This window comes from Pleurodeles waltl, chromosome 4_2, assembly GCF_031143425.1.
Source record: "Pleurodeles waltl isolate 20211129_DDA chromosome 4_2, aPleWal1.hap1.20221129, whole genome shotgun sequence".
In the NCBI taxonomy this organism is placed as follows: domain Eukaryota; kingdom Metazoa; phylum Chordata; class Amphibia; order Caudata; family Salamandridae; genus Pleurodeles; species Pleurodeles waltl.
In genome coordinates, this window is record NC_090443.1 from 791,804,528 (window position 1) to 791,825,931 (window position 21,404).

Sequence of the window (21,404 nt, forward strand, 5' to 3'; positions counted from 1 at the left end):
TATGTCTTACTCCTTCACAAATGTGCATGTAAGGCAGGTTGTTTTTTGAAAAATTATTTTAACAGGCATACTTTAAAAAAAAAAAACAGACAAGAACATGTACACATTAGTGACAGAGCAACACATACCCAAAAACATAATTTTATATTCTATGTTATATCCAGATTTTAAATCAATAATGAATAAATATAGATTAGTTAAGGGACCTTTAGAGGTCATAAATATGTATGAGTATCTCATCTGTAAAACTCAAAGTCAGGCATTACTCATGACTGTTTTGCTTTACTTTTGACTGAGCCAAAATATATACACTGAAAGGAGTCGAAAAAAGATTTTCTGGAATGCACTTCTTAATCTGAAGAAAGATATTTATTATAGTTTTTCGAAAGGCTCGTGAAGGAAGGCCTGAATAAAATGTGCAACAATGAAGTAAGACCATGTATAAAGAATCTTTAATCTATGAACAGCAAATATATACATGCAAGGATACAAACACTTATATTGATATATGTATATATATACATATATATATATATATGTATATATATACATATATATATACACACACATATATATATAAATATATATTCATACACAATGCAAAGAAAATAATTAATAAAAATGCATCACCGTGGGGTCTGTCAGGTTCTTCATCTTTCTCCTGCCAGCAAGCCGATTACCCCGTTCGACTGCGAGAAAGAGAGATCACTACCCTCACAGGAAATATATCAGGCATTCACCTTCTAAAATCCTGATTGAGGTCTCTGAATATCCTACTTCGATCAGGGTCTCTTTTATATCTTAAAACACCGAAGAAGGAGCTTTCTTGAAAACAAACCTCCTGCTTACGCAAGAAGTAGTAAAGAATGCTGGCTATTTTATGACAGCGTTGGAAGAAATAGGTTGGAACTGACCAGTTTCCCAAGGTGTCTCTCCCAAGCCTAAGCCGTTCCCTGCTGTACCATCCTTATCGTGCTGACTGACTCCTCCATATTATGTCCTAGCTCTTTGGTGATAATATGTCCTAGCTCTTCGGTGAGAAAGAGAACATGCAGAATAGAAAACACATTGCATAACATGTTTGAGCGAACGTCACATTGTATTATAAACAAGCAATAGTGAGTATGTGAGCCAAAATGACTAGAAACATGAGAATAAATGGCTACATTTTTTTTATTCAAAACGTATTACAAATATGTTAGTAAAAAATATAAATCAATCTATGTTAAAAGTGACAGATTTGAAGTATGTCTTACTCTGTCACAAATGTGCATGTAAGCTAGTCTGTTTTTTGAAAAATGAATCTGAGAGGCATACGTTAAAAAAAACAGACAAGAACATGTACACATTAGTGACAGAGCAACACATACCCCAAAACATAATTTTATGTTCTTTGTTATTTCCAGATGAAACATCAATAATGAGCAAATATAGATTAGCTAAGGGATCTTTGCAGGTCATGTATATGTTGGAGTATCCCATCTGTAAAACTCAAAATCAGGCACTACTCATGACTCATTATGAAATTTAATCTGTTGCATATTGTGCAACAGTTTTTAATTTGTATTTTAATTTGTACTTTAAAAAAATATGTATGAACCAGTGAATTGAATTCTTAGTGTAATGTAACACCACTTTTTGCCTATAGTGAAAGCCTGCATCTTTTTAGATTTTTGCAAGCTGAAACTGTTTCGGAGTCAAATGTAAAATTATGCTTGCTCTGTAATAAAGTGGATTTGAAATGTATCAAGCCCTATATATGGAACTCATTTGAAAATACCAACTACATTATTTTTATGTTTCTTCAATAGCATAAGTAAATACATGGTACATTAATAAGCAACTTAAGTACTGGATCCATAAAACTGATTTTGACATTTGAAAAATGCTTGTTATTTTAAGTAAAGCAGTCAGGCTTAATGTAGAGGCAATTTATAAATCATTTGTACAGCATTCAAACAGTAACAGAAGGAAAAAACAACACAAGAAAAATCCCAAACCAATTTATAAAATCAGAGTCATTTTACTAAATAAAATGACATGAAAATGACAAAATCCAATGAGTAGAACAGGAGTTTTTTTTATTTTTTATTTTGACATTTGAAAAATGCTTGTTATTTTAAGTAAAGCAGTCATGCTTCACGTAGAGGCAATTTATAAATCATTTGTACAGCATTAAAACAGTAACAGAAGGAAAAAACAACACAAGAAAAATCCCAAACCAATTTATAAAATTAAAGTCATTTTAATAAATAAAATGACCTAAAAATGACAAAAATCCAATCAGTAGAACAGGAGTTTTTATTTTTAACAATTTTAATGAAAATAGCACCAAAAAGCACAAAGACCCAATCTGGTTGAGCTGAACTAGGATGAAGTTCAGGGCACCATGATGGAGTGTGAGTCAAATACGGAGACCAGAGTTCTCCTGCTGAAGTGCTACTGTCTCAAGTCCATTTAAGGAACTGCAGTATCCATTGGCGGGGGACCAGAGGATGCTGTTGTTGGATCAAGGAGCAAGTCAAGCATTGCAGATGGTTACTGTTTTGGCTCGAACAGCCAGTCGTCAATGGAGCTTTGCATTAGTGGTCGATGTGGGCTGTCACTGTTCACATAAAGTGCAGGTCTAGCTGGTGCTTTGTGCTGGCAGTCGTTGTGGGTGATTGTTGTTGCTGTGAAATGCATGTCCCACTGAAACTTTGCTTTGGTGGTCATCACAGGCAGTGGTTTCTTGGCATGAAGGGGCCATTTCACGCTCATGAGGAGCCCAACACTTCTGTATCTTCTCCTTAAGTGCAGGAGGGGTACACTCTGATGCCAGCCAGGGGCCCAGGACCTTGGGAATACCTCCTGGGGTTCAGGATTAAGTAGCGCAGAGGACTGCAGCATTGCTCAGGCAGGTCCAGTTAGTGCAGGTCAGCAGAACAGTGGCAGGAGGGCCTCTGGAAGCTTGTTATATCCCTCTACCTCAAACAGGAGGTCTGCCAAATGACCCTTGGTGTCACTTCTGGGGAACCAAGCAGTTCCAATCTTCCGTTATCAGAGAGCAGGGCAGTGCTTCTTCTGAATCTTCCACAAGTTCAGGGGTGTTTTGATGAGAGTTTCTGAAGGTGTGACCTTTAATCCCCAGGGACAGCTTATGGGGGGAATGCCAACTTTGTCTAACCTTTCCCCTTTCCTGGCATGGCTCCAAACAGTCTAGGACAACAAGGGGAAGGCAGAGATGCATTTGTCAGTGGCACTGCAGGTAGCCCCAGTTGTCAGGAAATGGTTGGGCAAGCACTGTGAGTCTACCCTTTGAAGATCGGGAAGGGCTGAGTACAACCCCCAGGACACCCTACTAAGGAAGGCAACACCCTGCCCTATACCCAAGGTTCTTGTGTCCTATGTCTTGAAGGAATACACAAAACACATCAGTAGAGCCATTCAAAGTCTTGTGACTCTGGACACTGGCACAAAAATCACATTTGGTTTAGGCAGAAAAATGCCAGCTTTCTAAAAGTGTAATTTTCAGAATAGTAACTTAAACTCTGACTTGCCCATTGAAGAAGATTTTAAATTACATTATATTTGAGAGGAAACAGCATTTCTCTATCGGGTCCCAAACTGAAGTGATCAATTATTAAGTGTAATAAAGTATTCCACTGTTAGCCATTAGGAGAGAGAGCCCAACAACAGTGAAAATGAGTTTTCACTGCCCAGACACGTTAATGTAGACACACATATCATACTTTTTAAATACCATGAACCCCACCCGAGGGGTGGATACGCACTACCTTAGTGGTAACTTACAGATATTAAAAAGGAAGGTTTAAGATTGATAAAATATTTTGCCAGGTCGAAATGGTAGCTTTAAAACTGCAGTACAAGCTGCAGTGGCAGGCCTGAGATGTTATATAGTGTTACTTTAATATGAGGCACAATGAGTAATTCTTTCCATTAGTAGGATTTAATTTACAGGCCGGGAGTGCTCTAATCAGGTGTAAACCAATTTTACCATGTTTTCAAGGGAGGGTCCAAGCACTTTATTTCTGATTAGCAGGGAAAGCACCCTAAAAAAACAACTGAAATGGGTTCGGCAAAGGAAGGGCCTGGTCCAACAGGCACTGATGAATTTCCCTAATCTGGATACTCTTCTTAGTTCCAGTATTTCCATCCATTGGCTGGGTATGGCTGGTTGTTGTTGGGTGACTGTGCTTGGTTAAAAGAGATTGATTAAATATGTTTTGTGGATGTACGTGTGTGCCAAAACTTTGCTGTTTTTTGTTGATGTAGGTCATTGGCTGTCCTTTGCCTGGAATACACAGATTGTTTGTTAGATATCTCCAGCCAGGGAAGTAGCTGTGGTCGCATTCTGCGTGCATGATGGTTAAGGGTGTGGGAACATTTGTTGGTGAAATGTCGAAAAATTGTGTGACGTTTGCAAAATTAACTCGCGATTGTGTGAAAATTGAACGAGAAGGCATACCTCTCATTCAACAGTCAGGGAATTGACTGAATGAGTTATTTTTCGCCTAAGAGACATTTTCTGCTCCTGAAAGATATTTTCTGTTTGAACCAGTCTCCCATGCTAAAAAGATCCGCAAAATTGTGCCTGCAAGAATATAGAGAGATTTTGTGATATTCAATGTGTACTTCTAGAGTCTCACGTTTTTCTCATGAGCCTTCAAAAATATGGACCCCATGATAATTACTATCACTACACTGTAAGCTTAAGTGTATAGAGCTATGTTTTATGTGTTTTTAGCCACAAGTGCTTTAGCAATCTGCAGCATTCATTATGTCTTGGTAGTAGGAATTGCGGGTTCTGCCATGCTTATATGCATGTATTATACATCAACCTAGACTGAAAGGCAGTTCAATGGTATACGAATATACAACAAAAGAGGCTAATTGCAGAGGGCTCGTAATACAACTTGTAGCAGAGGCCAAAAAGTAAGAATTGCACCAAATAAACAGAATGAGTCATTAAGGACTGTTATATGAGTAGAAGCTATTTAGAAAGCAAGAATAGTTTCTGCTGCCGGGAGCTACCATTTGAAGAGCAAATACATTTGCAACATAAGCAGAACCAACCTCACCTTTAAAAGAAACAGATTTCACCTACTCGTCCTACACATAAAAAAGACACATTTCTGACATAGACATTTCTTTCAAGCCTCTCACCATCCTCCTGAAGGTTCGAGAAGGCAGCCACTTTCCAGTTATGTAAGTCCTGGCCAACTTATGGCTCAAACCTTAGCAAGGCAGGCACCCTGCTAATGCAAGAGTGAGACATGACGTTCTTGGCAGATTGCTGCCCTGACAGAACAAGACTGATGCATTTCACCTCATGCTACATTTCAGTGAACACAATATCTTGGTTTAAATCCCCACAAAGCTTTCAGTTTCTTGTTTACATAAGATGGCAGCCATCTGCTTTCCTACAATTTCCCCCTCGGGCATTTTCTCACAATCATTTATAAAATGGAATTATATTGCGAGGAAAAAAACACAAACAAGTGAACAAAGGATGAATAATGTTTCAAGAAGACGTACCTTGCCTCCACTCAATTGTTTAGAACTCCAAATAACATAGATTCGATAAGGGACTCATTTTCAGTCTTAGCTTATCTGGCATCGGAAATATTTAACCTGTGTGTCTGGATAAAAAGCAGATTTTCAAAATTTACAAACATGTGATGTTTAGCTATTCAGATTATGTTTGTAAACGACAAATGGTGTTGTTAAGTGAAGGTTTAAAGTGACTAGGTGAGATGGAGAGTGATAGCGGCAGACAAATAGACACATAAAGACAGAGATTGGAAAGCTACAGATCAATATAGACATATAGAGAGAAACAGATAGAGCCCAAGATACAGACAGATAGCGACAGATAGCAGCAGCTAGATAGATAGAGACAACAGGAAATGGAGACTGGTAGAGTGGCAAAGAAAGAGATAAAAACATATACGTTTGAGATTGGGACAGATAGAAAAAGATAGAGATAGAAGGAGGAAGAAATGTAGATAGACCAAAATACAGACATCAACACATACACTTAGGGGGTCATTCCGACCCTGGCGGTCATGGACCGCCAGGGCCGGGGACCGCGGATGCACCGCCAACAGGCTGGCGGTGCATCCATGGGCATTCTGACCGCGGCGGTAGGAATCCTCCACGGCGGCGCTGCAAGCAGCGCCGCCATGGGGATTCCGACCCCCTTACAGCCAGCCTGGTTCTGGCGGTTTTGACCGCCAGAACCTGGCTGCCGGTACGGGTGTCGTGGGGCCCCTGGGGGCCCCTGCAGTGCCCATGCCAATGGTATGGGCACTGCAGGGGACCCACCAAGATTTTCAGTGTCTGCATAGCAGACACTGAAAATCGTGACGGGTGCAACTGCACCCGTCGCACCCTTTCCACTCCGCCGGCTCCATTCGGAGCCGGCATCCTCGTGTAAGGGGGTTTCCCGCTGGGCGGGCGGGCGGCCTTCTGGCGGTCGCCCGCCCGCCCAGCGGGAAACTCAGAATTACCGCGGCGGTCTTTTGACCGCGCAGCGGTATTCTGGCGGTGGGACTTTGGCGGGCGGCCTCCGCCGCCCGTCACAGTCAGAATGACCCCCTTAGTGTACTAGAGATAGAGACTCATTTAGATATATTTGGAGATAAAGACAGAGATAGCTAGAAAGAGACAGATATATGGGGCAGAGGAAGAGAAATATCATGTTTGAGATAGGGACGAGTAGAGACTGATGGAAACAGACAAACACAGAATTTGATAGTGAAGACAGGCAAAGAAATAGGAAAAGTGACAGATTACTAACAACAGATAGATAGCAAGATATTGGCAGAGATTTGAGACAGCTAGAGATAAAGTCACAGAAACACAGAGACAGACAGAAATGATAGCGATAAATCAGTGGTGGCAGGCAGAGAGTGACAGAAAGAGACAAATGGATTAAGACAGAAACAGACAGATAGCAGCCAATAGAAATATATAGAGAGACATTACAATCGACATATTGAAACAGATGGATGTGGAGGCATATATATATATGTGTGTGTGTGTTCACTAAAAAAACACTGTGACGTAATAGGTTAAAATATGACTTACAACATAGCATTTTAAACTAAAATAAACACTGAACTTCACCAGTTATAGTTAACTGACTAAACTATAACTAGTCCAATGAAGTAACTGTAACTCACATCCATGCCATGCATAGTGTTATTATTGTGTCTGATTTTGGCCCAGGGAGCCATCCCCTGGGGCCTGGGCAATTAGTGCAAGGGAGGACCACAAGACTCACTCCCCTGGCTGATTTTGGCCATGTGGTGCCCATCCCAGGGACCCGCCACTTAATGGTGGGGGCTCTGGCGCCACCCAGGGCACCCAGCATCATCTGTTGGGGGCTGCGGGGGAGCCCGAATACCCCCTCAGTCCCTGCCAGCTCCACACCTCCAGCAGGAGCCAGCATTGCTCCCACATGCATAGAGCAGCAAACAATGCTGCTCCTTGCATGCAGGAGCAATTGTTTCATTCATTTCATTCCCTGCTTCAGATTGGGCAGGGAAACAGATGAAAAGTCTATTTACAGTGGGTGGGAGCATTTTTCTTGCTCACACCTACTGGGAGAAGACTTAGGGCCAGATGTATCAAAGCTTTTTGCATTCGCAAACGGTGCGAATGCCCGTTTGGGAACGCAAAAAGCCATTTCAGAATGTATCAAAGGCATTCTGAATGCACTTTTAAGGAATCGCTAAAATAGCGATTCCTTAAAATTGTAACCCTGTTTAGAGAGTCGCAAATTGCGACTCTCTAAATTAGAAATCGCAAATAAGGAATCCTTATTTGCGATTTCTAAAGCACATGTATGAAGCAATTCCTTAATGCGAATTGGGCATTAAGGAATCGCTATTACCACCAAGTTGAACTTGGTGGTAAGCATGTGCAAATTTTACAAATGCATTTAAAATGCATTTTTAAAATTTACATGTAAAGCACACATGCCCTTTTGGCATGTGTGCACCTTACATGTTTTGAAAAAATGTTTTAGGGTGCAGCAGAGGGGGCATTAGGCCCCCAGCACCCTGGACTTCGCATTTCCCAAAATTGCGAATTCCAGTTAGGAATTCGCAATTTGGGACATGCAAAATATTCGCAAATATGAGCCGACAGGCCCATAGATGCGAATGGGGGATGTATTGCAATTTGCAATTCGGTAATAGCATTTGCGATTTTTAAGAAATCGCTATTACCGAATCGCAAATATGATACATTGCATTTTGCGAATCAGAAATAGCGATTTCTTAAAAATCGCTATTTCTGATTTGCAAAAGGCCTTTTTCATACATCTGGCCCTTAGGGCCTGATTATGACCTTGCTGGATGGGATAGTCCGTCACAAACGTGCCAGATGTTCCGCCCACCGTTTTTCAAGTTACATAGGATATAATGGAACTTGTAATATGGAGGATGGGATATCCGTCACGTTTGTGATGGAGTATCCCATCCTCCAAGGTCATAATCAGGCCCTTACCATTTGCTGTTGCTTAGTAGGAGCTATCGTAGCTCCCCCCAAGCGAGAGTAAACAGCTATGTCTCAAGGGTGGGCATTACAGGACATAGTGAGGCAGCCCTCGGGGTGGCGGTCCCCAGGGCCAGTATTGGCTTTTTGAGGGGAACTTTCCATTACACAGTTGGGCCCCAGGGGATGGGATCCCTGGGGCAGCACTCAGCCTGGGAGCGGGGCAGCGCAGCCTCCCCGTCACATTTTTTATTAATAGCTGAGCCCCACAGAATGGGGTCCCTGGGGCCATAATTGGGCCGGGGGGCTGAACAGCTCCCCTCCCATCCTTTACTTTCCACTAGGCCCCCAGGGAATTGTGGTCTCTGTGGCTGTAATCAAACGTAAATTGGCATGAGGAGGGGAGGGGCATATGAGGCTCCCTCCCTTATATTATTAAAAAACATTCACTCCTGAACCTGACCCACCTGGGGAACCAACAAAAAAAAAGTGAAAGAGCCTGTGCTTAGTTTTGTTTCCTCATTTTTTGCCAATGGATTTGCAAGAATTTTGTTTTAAAAAATGGTTTTGCCCCCCCTCCCTCGGGGACCCCACCACCGGACCTAGGGTGTCAGAGTATTCTTAAACTGCCCCTTCTGTTTTTTTATAACTTTTTTTCTTGGGACTCCTCTCAATCTGAGCCCCAACATTACTGCAACCACTTCCTGGTTGAAGTGGCAGCAGCCAATCAGATCTCATTTTGAGATCGCTGGGATCTGCAGATCCTCCACTTCCCTAGATATCTATCTTTATTTTTCCTTTAATAACTCCGAAACTACAGAACAGATTTACACCAAAAAACAAAAAGAGATCTTGCTGGATAAAATCTAGCTTTCTGCCAAATTTGGTGTAAGTCTGTTCAGCAGTTCAGGTTGTAACCATGCTCACGATCCCTATGCATGGGGGAACAGGTTTTTCTACCCTCCATTTTTATCTGCCCCCACTTGACAAACCATCCTGAAATTTTCAAAACAGCAGCTGAAGTGATTTGTGTACTAGTTTTGAAAGTTTTATAGAGATTTGTGAAACAGAGGCAAATACAAAATGCTTCATCTATAGGAATTAGGTCCTAAGTATAACAACCTACTGGCACCGTCATTTAAGATGTAATCTTAAACACATATTATGAGTGTTGTAACGTGAGATTATGAGCAGTGCATTGGGGAACATAAATTATAGTTAGCTCAGGTAACCATAACTGAATTTCTTTGGTTTGGTACTAGTGAAATGTTAGCCTAACTATAACGTCCCTGTAACCTGTGTTTTTTTCAGTGAATTTCTAAGGTTTTTGTCAAAACAATTCATGACAGTAACTTGTAACGTTTCACAGTAGGTATCTGAGCATCTGTGTGCATCTGTTAGTGGGTGTGTGAATGTGTGTGGGGGGGTCTGTGAGTGGCAGTGAGTGTCTCAATGGCTATGTGAAGTGTTCTATGAGTGTGTGAGAGGATCTGAGATTGGCCATGTGAGTGCCCGTGTGCGTCCGTGACTAGTTCTGTCAGAGGCTTGTGTCTCTGTGAGTACCTCTATGAGTGCTCCTATGGGTCTGTGGGTGGCTGTGTTAGTGGGTCAATGGGTCTCTGATTGGGTGTGTGAGTGGTGGTATGGTTTTTGGGAGTTCACATATGTATTATGTTAAAAGGAGAGAATCATGCACTCTGCTCTTACAGCAATACATCTTTCAAAAATGATTTGTTACACTCATCAAAGTTCAGATTGAGCATTCACTTCCATTAAGGATTGTAGAATATTTTTAATAAGTAACATTATATGAAATATTTCTACCTTTATATTTGTCAAGCTGAATAAGTTAATATTGGTTCCACTGTACGAAGGTAGAACTTTGCCTGGAGCACCTGCTTTTCTTTATAGTTGTAAGTACTTGTTGTTCAGGTTTCATTGATCAGAAATTAGTATCAGGTCCATAATCATTCCAGTATTACTTTCATAAATATTTCTGGCTTGCATTTAAGATAGATGTTCTGAAAAGCAACTTTGGTAAAAATGCTGACAGTTGAGAATACATTCAGTGTGAGTATTTTTTTCTAAAGTTTTTAATTTTCACAAATACATCACAAAATGTTTGTGTTTTTGTCACAAAATATTGCCGCATCTATATTTTGGTTTCACGGAAAAATCCAGAAGATGGTGTGTTTCTTAAAAGGTGTCAAACAGATATATACACATATTGTAATTAATGTTTGACAAAAGCTGTTTACTAATATATTGTTACAACTTTTATTTGTGTAATCATTTTTAATGGAAAGCACTTTCAAATTGTATTTCTCATCTTCTGGATGTCGTCGGTAGTTGCAATGATGCCAGTAGCCCCGAATATAATGTGACCTGGTAACATAGAGATATGATTTGGAGGAGACAGTTTTCATTAATCTTAAAAATAAGTTACCACCTATTTCTCTCTTCTTGAATTTTCCAATTCATAGCTGAATAATTCTTTAGAGCTGTTCTGTGCTACCAGTTCAGAATGTTCTTTAGGGCTTTTATGTAATTTCTTCACCAAACAAAATGGCAACAGGAGGCAGTGAGTAGCAGGAGGTGCCACAGCAGCCAGAGGAGCAGGAAGAACATCATGAAGACTCTCAGGATGAGGGACCACCTGCTAAGAGACAAAGGGGGTCATTATGACCCCGGTGGACGGCAGTAAAATGGAGAAAAGTACTGCCAACAGGCTGGTGGTACTTTTGCCTATATTACGACATTGGCGGTTTGGCTCAAGCCAAGCCGCCAATGTACCACACCGTCCATCACAGCAGTAACGACCACCAGACTGGAAACTTCAGTCTCCAGCCAGGCGGCCGTCACTAGCCTGCCAGCGGGATTATGACCCCGCCTACCACCATGGTTTTCGTGGCAAACTTACTGGCAAAAAAACATGACCCCTACCCCCCTCCCCAGGTTCCCCCCATCCTCCTCCCTTTCCAGACCTCCCCACGAATTACACGCACCTTCACTCACCAACGTACACACGCATACACACACTCATACCCACATTCATCCACGCATGCATACATCCATTCACACACACATCCACACACACTGACATACATACATACACACATGCATGCACACAACACAAAATACATGCACTCACACATCCATGCACGCACACACACTGACAATACGCATCACAAACCTGCATGCATGCACGCACAGACATAAACACACACACCCACATACACACACACAACACCCCCCACACCCCTCCCCTGTCGAAGTACAAAACTTAACTGATGTCAGGGGGTCCTTCAGAAGGAGACAGGACGGGGTACTGCTGCCAGCAGCAGCGTCCGCCAGCAGAACACCGCCAGGCCGTATCATGGGTCATGATACGGTCTGTGGCGGTCTACTGGCGTGGCGCTGTGCTGGCAGCAGCACCACCTTACCGTCATCCTCCAGCATGACCACAGCCGCGGCTGTAGGCGGTATATACCGCCAATGTTATCATGAGGGCCAAAGTACTGCCTGTGACTTTTTTACAAGCTCATCTGGGGAATTAAAAACTGTTGCAAAGTTTATGAAATGCAGCCTGTGTGACAAGACCCTCTCAAGAGGAACCGCCAAGAAATATTCCAGTGGTACAGATAGTATGTTGTATCACTTAAAAACTACCATAAGAAAAACTAAAAGAGGGCACAGAAGGTGAAAGAGGAAGAGGGGCCATCCACATCCAGGGCAACACCACATGTTCCTGGAGAAAGAGTGCCATCTGAAATGGGGAGATTTCAGCCACAAACTTCTTCCGAATTACGACATATCGGAACATATTGTCTTGACTGCAGCGCAGTCAATGAGCAGTCTGTCTATCTTCGAGGCAGCAGGGCAACATACTTGCTATTTTTTTAATAATTTATCCCAGTTTTTCACTGTTTTTGTGTTTCTAGTTGGCACTTTTTCCCCTCTCATTGCCATTTTCTTTGATAAAAAGTATAAAAAAAATCAAAATGTTAGAAAATAAAAAATACAAAATACAGTTCCAGAAAAAAGAAGAAACAAAAAGGTTCTTGTCAAAACCGCCTTTTATGGTTAAAAAAAGGTAACTGTGTGTTTCTATATTTATAAGCAGGAGTTGGTGTATAAGTTTGTGATTGGGTGTGTTAGTGGTCGAATGGGTGACTGATTGGATTTTGAAGTGTCTATACAGGTGACTGACTTTATGAGTGAGTCGCTGTAGGGTGAGTTAGTGCATGTGTGAGTGTCTATTTAGTTGAGTGATTACCTGTGTGAGAGGCTGTATGAGAGAGTGAGGGGTTGTGTGAGTGGCTGTATGGGGGAGTGAATGGTTGTGTGAGTGCCTATATGGGAGTTTGAGTGCCTGTGTTACTGGCTCTATAGGTGAGTGAGTGCTAGTGTGAGTGGCTGTATGGGTGAGTAAGTGACTGTGTGAGTTGTTGTATGGGTGAGTGAATGGGTGTGTAAATGGTTGTATGAGTGAGTGAGTGAATGTGTGAGCGTTTGTGTGATTGAGGGAGAGGGTGCATACGTGTCTGTATGGGTGAGTTAGTACCTGTGCCGGTGGCTATATGGGTGCCTATATGGAGAGTGATGGGTTGTGTAAGTGGCTGTGTGGATGAGTGAATGGTTGTGTGAGTGGCTGTATGGGTAACTTAATGGTTGTATGAGTGCCTGTATAGTAGTGTGTGTGCTTGTGTGACTGGCTCTAGGGGTGAGTGAGTGCTAGTGTGATTGGCTGTATGGGTGAATGAATGCTAGTGTGAGTTGCTATATGGGTTACTTATTGACAGTGTAAGGGGTTGTATGGGTGTATGAGAGGGTGTGTGAGAACTGCATGGGTGAGTGATTAGGTGTGTGAATGGCTGTATGAGTGAGTGACTTCATGAGTGTTTGTGTGAGTGAGTGAGAGAGAGGGGCATGAGTACCTACTTGTTTGAGTGAGTGGCTGTGTGAGTGGCTGTATTGAAGTGATTCGTTATGTAGGTGGCTGTGTGAGTGAGTGAATGGTTGTGGGAGTGGCTGTATGGGTGAGTGAATCATGGTGCGAAGTACCTGTATGGGAGAGTAAGTATCTGTGTGACTGGCTCTATCAGTGAGTGAGTGTCAGTGTGCGTGGCTGAATGGATGACTTAGTGGCTATGTGAGTGGCTGTTTGGTTGAGTGAGTGGCTGAAAGGGTGAGTGAATGGTTGTGTGAATGCCTGTATGGGAGAGTGAGTGCTGGTGTGAGTGACTGTATTGGTAAGTGAGTACTTTTATGAGTGCCTGTATGGGTGAGTGGGTGCTAGTCTGAGTGGCTGTAAGGGTGAGTTAGTGGGTGGATAAGTGGTTGTACAGGTTAGTCAGAGGGTGTGTGGGTAAAGGTATGCGTGAGAGAGTGGGTGTGACATTGAGCGCATATGTGAGTGAGTGGCTGTCTGAGAGGCTCCATCAGTGACTGAGAGGGTGTGTGAGTAGATAATCAGTGAGTGAATGGGTGGGTCAGTGGCTCTTTCGGAGGAAAGTCTCCTGATCCCGTGTGTATTGCTCCCGATAATCAATAAATCAAAATGGTATACACACGGTTCCAAAACACAAGAGGGTTTCTTTCAGACTAGTGGTTCTGCATTAAATGGAAATCAATATATTTGAAGCAAGAGCCCTCACTCACCCTCCGGTGACATGCTTCATCATAGGGCTATGCTCCTCGTCAAGCCGGCGCTGCAATGCCTGACGGGCCCTACAAGGGGGCTCTTTGCCGGAGATCTTTTGGAAATAATGCACAACTGGTCAAAAAGTGAGTAAGGATTGGTATACGAGTAGTTAAAAATGCCTAGAGGTAAAAAAAAAAAACACTATTTATTCTGATACTAATACCCCTGACATGATTAAAAACAATAAATAGGGATATGGTAAAATAATGTCTACACTCCCCAAATGAAAAAAATATAATTTATACAATTACTAAGTCTCAAAATGGAGAATGGTAAAGGAAAAAGTAAACACAGGGTCCACTGTGTTCCTCTGTATAATAGGTCAACATGTTTCTAGCTGTTTTTTAGTCAAAAAGTGATCTTATGCGATTCGTCAGGACCTTAGCACATACCTAATCCTTTAAACAATTAGGAATCCCATAATAGGGAGATCAGAAACCTAGAGGAATTGAAAAGAGAGAAACCATCGTCAAAGAATTACATTGTCCTCAACAGTGATGTGTACACAATATCCTGAGATATTACCCCATACACTGTTGTATTTTGACTACCTCTTTCTAACTTGATTACTTTGTCACTAGTACCCATCAGCCTCTCTTATCTTTTGTTTTAGAATCTGGTAATGTTCAGTAGAGACATTGTTCAGAATTGATTACAGTTCTAGATGTGAAAGAGCAATCTTCAAAGTCATGGTTCTATTTGTAACTGAGTCTGAATAAATCATCAACATTTACTTCTTGTTGTTTAAGACTCCAATGGTGACCATAAGAAATTCTTATGCATCTTGCTGAGTGTAAACATTTTTGATCCAGTAAACATATCTAAAAGATCGAGCATCGCTGTTGCAGAATGCACTACACTTCTGTTAGTCTTTAAATATTGCACTGCATATAGTCCAAAAGACATTCTCTTATCTGATTTATGTTCAATTTGGTTTACTACATGGGGTAAATGGAGCTGTACATTGAGAACAACATTTGCATAGCAGTTGACACCTGAACTGTTTTCCAACTGGTAACCGTCAATTTCTCTCTAATTTTTTCAGTTTTCTCTTCTTAGCACCCTCTGTGTTGTCCTTCTGTCCTTTTGTAATCTTCCACTTCAGTACAGATTATCCGTTTCTCATAAACAGGGTATTGGCTTGAATGAGGAGCGTATAGACTTCTTAACCGATTGTACTCGGTTATACAGCTTGCATCAGCCCTATATTTCTTCTCATCAACGTCAATCAAGAACAAACCAGACATTGTTCTCATTCGCAACAATGCTACACATGACATTCATTCTTTGAATACAAAACTTTCAACACTAACAAAATCTGCATCTACACTTAAACCTTAGGATTTATGGATGGATCCAGCATATGCTAGAGAGAGTGGGAACTGTTTCCACTGGATATATGTCTTTCACAAGCAAACAATGTACAATACATTGGCCAATATTCTTCACATCAATCTGATCAAATTTTATAGCCAAATTTTCTACCTCAACTCTATTTGTAAAGTTAATGAAATCAATAACTTTACCCATTGCACCATTTACCAAGCCTTCCTCAACATTTAAATTATGGCGCAAAATAACTCAATAATTTTTGCAGACACTTAAACATTTTTCTAATCCTACTATATTAGATACAGATTTCTCCAAAGAATCCAATTTTGCTTGCAGTTTATCTGACAGCAGTATTGTGACTCCCTGATGTTTTATTTTATCAATAGCTGTAGTTTCCAAAATATCTTCTTTCTCCAGTTGTAGTAATTTTTCACTAAAGTTCAAGCACTCTTGAAGTGTTGCCATTAAACAAACTATAGATTTCTCTTCATTAATGAATTTGAACATTAGTTCTGCTGCTGTAATATTAGATAGGAATAGACTCTTGATAAGGTGGCTTTCCAAAGCGTGTCCCCCCGATCCTTTTCTGAGTACTCCCACTCTAATGCCCTTCAGTACATCTCCATATTCCACATCAGATGCTTGGCACATATGTTTTACTAATTATTTGTATTCAAAGTTTAAACAAATATTCACATTGCCATCATTACTCAGAGAATTTCTTGTTTCATTATGCAAAAGTGTTTTGAAAACAAGTTGTTCTGATACATGGGTACGTTGTAATAGGACACCGATGCAATTAAATGCTTTCCTCCAAAGAGCACATCATAGTTTGTTCTAAAAATCTGCTGCATCTTTAGGTGTATGAAGGCAAGCATTATGTTTGACACCATGCTGACTTTATCAATGATTAGAAGCTTCAGTTTTTTCAATACTCTTGATATCTTGTTGCAAGCATCACCAGATAATTTCTGATATTTCAATTTATTGTCATGTTTAACAGGTAGCATTAGTAATCACTGTAGAGTAATTCCTTGAATGTTATGTGCAGAAAATCATATTGGTATTTTTACTACACATGACAAATTTGAATCTGTAGCCTTTTGTAGATAACCGGTGATAACTTTAATTAGAAAGCTTTTCCCTGTGTTAGCTTGTCTACTGATATATAGTAATATTGATTGATATGAAGAACATTCACATTGTTTCATCTCATGGAGAAATCTATGCACTATTGTATCTTTACGTTCATTGTAAATTTCTCTCTGTTCATTGTTCATTTGTCCCACTAACTGTTCGAAATCCACAGTTTCCTCTCTTGCCTGTTCTAGTGCAGTCTCTACCTCATTCATAGCTTTAGCTGCTTCATTTTGAATTACTGGTTCTCCAAGAGGATCTTGACTTGGTGGAGAACTTTGGCTAATTTATGAAGCCTCCCCGACTTTTTTAGCAGGGATTGCTTCTTCCTGTTCAATCTCATCTTTCAACATTTGCAAGTACGTTGGAAACACAGAACACTGAGGCCCTCATTATAACATTGGCGGGCGGCAACTGCCGCCCGCCAAGTTGTAACCGCTGTGTGGCCGCCAATACAGCCACACTCCTGCGGTGCCCATTATGACATCCCCGCTGGGCCGGCGGGCGGAAACAGAGTTTCCACCCGCCGGCCCAGCGGGGATGTGGGCCGTAACATGGGAGCCAGCTCCAAATGGAGCCGGCGGTGTTGCGGCCGTGCGACGGGTGCAGTTGCACCCGTCTCGCTTTTCACTGTCTGCAGGTGGCCCCCTGCACTGCCCATGCCAGGGGCCCGCGACTCCCAGTAGGGGGACTCGTAATCCCCTGGGCAGCGCTGCTAGAAGCGCTGCCCTGGCGGATTACTACCGCCGGGGCCATTGTGGCGTGAAACACCCGGCCCCGGCGGTACGACCGCGGTGCTTCCGCCGCGGTCGTAATGTCCAGGGGAGCACCGCCAGCCTGTTAGCGGTGCTTCCGTCATTTCAGCCCTGGCGGTCCTGTACCGCCAGGGTTGAAATGACCCCCTGAATACTGCCTGTTACAGCATTTAATGAGTCTTCATAACAGTCATAGCATCCGCGTAAATCTGATTCGCACACCATGGATTGAACAGTTGCAAAAGTGCCATGAAGAAAAACTCTTTTATTTCTGGAGTTTGGCAGCTAATTTTTCTGTGGTTAATTAGGTTTCCTTTGTAGTGTCTCACCAAACAACTGTCACATCCAAAGACTGCATATCTTCCTTCTTCTATGTTTTCAGTTACATTAGTTTTATAGGTATAATGCTGAAGTACTTCATACAGCCACATGTTTTGATGATGGGGACTCCTTCTTGGATAGTCTGTATCCAGCATGGTAGTCTTTAGAATGTCTATACTCTCAAGATCAAATTCTGCAAGGTACTGTAGTTCTGGAAAATACTTTATTCATCTATTACAACTGCTTACAAGGCCTAGGCTTACCCACACGATTCCTCTAGACTTGGAGAACAAACTTGCTGAGCTCAACCTAGGAGCGCATTCATAAGATCCAATTTCCCTGTGGGAAAGCATTTTCAAATTGAAACTGTGCAATGTCTTGGTAAGACTCTTTTCTGCAGAAATCTCCTCCCACATCTCTTTTATCTCTGCCTCCTCTGACTTTGTTATATAAGAAGGCACATAACAAGCAACAGCAATGGAGTTATGTACAACAAATTGTATATCCATATTTGCATTCCACTTCTTCAGAATAACTAAGTTGTAGTCATTTATATATATTGAAGCCTCTGTTCTTCTGAGGTTGAATGCATTTTTTGATGATTTCCGGTTAGTGTGGGTCTGACTTCAGACAAAAAGCTGTTCACTCTTCCTTCTGAGATACTAGGTTGTGGGAATCCTAAACAACATATTGTGTAAAGGTTTGTTTCATCGATATTTTTGATGTCAGTATTTATCACACCTATAATTTTGAAATCATAGAACTTGTTGTCTCAATCCCTTGTCAGCAATTTCTTCTGGGATGGCCCAATTTACATACTGTTCTATGAAAGATAGGACAGACTGATATGTGTCTGTTCCAAACTTCGGGGCATCTTTTACCCATAAAAGTATTCGAATATGTGGAGCATCTCTAGCCTGGTACTCTGCGCCAAAAGAAATTTCTCACTTCGCAAAAAGAAAGATTTGTTTTATTGCAGAGAAAAGTTATCTTTACTTGAAACCTGTGGTTAAAATATCTGCAAACGTTTGCAAGGTCCAATGAGAAGAGTTCTCCTGGTGTCTTCAAATTGATCTCTTTTTATGTTTGAGTTTGTTTCTCATAAGAATTCAAGCAGATCATCCCATGCATTCTCAGCACAACTGAGTGTCACAAACTAAGTAGGTGCTTCTATGTTTCTCAACATGCATTTCAGCTCACCTTGACGATGATACCAATACTCATTGATACCATGTTGACACTCCATCAAATTAATCAAGTTGTATTCCAAATATTCGTCTTTTTCATGAACCTTGTCAACAAATTAACCTTGCTAGCAGATTCTGCATATTCACTCCTGTTTGAGATTATGATTTGAGGTGTAAAATAAGCCAGACAAGTCGCTCTCAAATAGTAGACGAAATATATAGAGAATATTCTGGCAAAATCTAGGGCCCTCCGATTAAAATCTAGTTGATCCGTACTTGACTTCTGGTATTTGTACAGGCCGGTCATCATACCTACCACCTACTCCAGTAGGAAACAGATATGGAAAACAGCGAGCTTCGAAGCTTTCCTCCCACACACTTGAGGGAGCTTGTTTTGTTTCTTTCATTTGAAAGAGATCAGTAGCATCTCCAATAATCTCTTTAGAATGAAGAGGATGAATACTGCAGTATTCATAAATCTCTCGTGATCTGGATCAATCTATTTTTTCAAGTTGACCTCTTTATGGCAATGTGTCATCTTCTAAATGTGTAATATTTTGAAGGACATATACATTTTATAGTAAATGTTATTTTGTGCCAGATATAGGGGGTCATTACAACATTGGCGGTAAAAGGCGCTTACCGCCGTGCAGAAGACCGCCAATACTCCGCAGCTACGGCGGTATTCCGCCACAGCTATTATGACACACATCTTTGAATCCGCCGAAATTCAGACACCCACACAACACCGCCATACCAAAGGTCAGTGATAAACTGGCGGAAACCAATCCTCCACCTCCACGCCAACAGAAACACGCCCATGCTATTACGACCCACGAATCCACGCGGTGGTCTTTCAACCACGGTATTCCATTGGCGGTACACACCGCCGCGCTCAAAATACACACACATCTCCAAAACACAGCCACATTGGACAATTACAAATACACGCACCTGATACACATACACACACCACTCCCACACACCCAACACAATATAAAACACACACCCACATCACCCACAAACCCCTAAGACCAAAAAATCACGAACGAAGGCCAGAGAGAGAGCACAGAATAGACAACCCCATCACACAGAGGCACACAACACCATCACCCACACAACATCCACGCACAAAACACCACACACCACTACACTCACCACACTCATCACCACATACACCACCCCACACATCACACCCACCACCCCATGTCACGCCAAAGACACCCCCGCTTCTCCGAGGAGGAGCTGAGGGTCATGGTGGAGGAAATCGTCCGGGTAGAGCCACAGCTATTTGGCTCACAGGTATAGCACACATCAATAGCCAGGAAGATGGAGTTATGGCGCAGAATAGTGGACAGGGTGAACGCCGTGGGACAGCACCCAAGAAATAGGGAGGACATTAGGAAGAGGTGGAACGACCTACGGGGGAAGGTGCGTTCAACGGTCTCCAGGCACAACATCGCGGTACAGCGCACTGGCGGCGGACCCCCACCTCCTCCCCCACAACTAACAACATGGGAGGAGCAAGTCTTGACCATCATGCATCCAGAGGGCCTCGAAGGAGTCGGTGGAGGATGGGACACTGGTAAGTCAAATCTTAACTATCATATCCCCCACCCTACCTGCATGATATCACACACCCCCACCCTCAACCCCTCCCCTATCACTCCAAATCCTCACTAATCTACCCATAACACAAACCACCCATCCCAACACCAAGCCCTGCATGACACAACTAAGCATGGACACCCCTCACTAAAGCATGCCCACTGCACATATCCAGAACACACCTTCAACCATCATCACACAAACCCACACACAGGAATGCTTGCACTGGGGTACACAAACACCCACCCATTGCACACCATTACACACACACATGCTATAATCATGCTCTTATGCCCCTGCAGGAACACAAAGGACCGTCACCACACCAGAGGGTCTAGACAACACCACTCCACCCCCAGAAGAGGCCCACAATGACGAGAGCAGCTCTGCCCTACTAGATCCTGATGAGCAGCCCGGACCATCGTGGGCCTCGGGACAGTCGGTTCCCCTTGCACAGGCACAGCCCAACACTGACCTTCCACCCTCTGGTAACACCAGCACAGCACCCAGCCAGCGGGCCCAAACTTCCCTACCCAGGACAGGTCAATCAGTGGTGTGTCCACCACTACAGGGAACCCAGGATAACCCGCCACCCCAACAACAACCGGGACCTGGGGGCAGTGGTAGTGGGCACACGGTCCAGGGGACGGAGGCACTCGAACACAGGGGAACTGGGAGGGCTGCTGTGCGACAGGGGGCGGACAGGCCAAGAGAACCCACTCTCCACAAGGCCCTCACCTCCATCATGGAAGCATACCACCACTCCCAGGAGACGATGGCCACGGTCCTGGACAAGTTGCAGGAGACCCTGCGCCTGCAGGACGAACTGTATTTGGAGTTCAGGGAGGAGCTCAG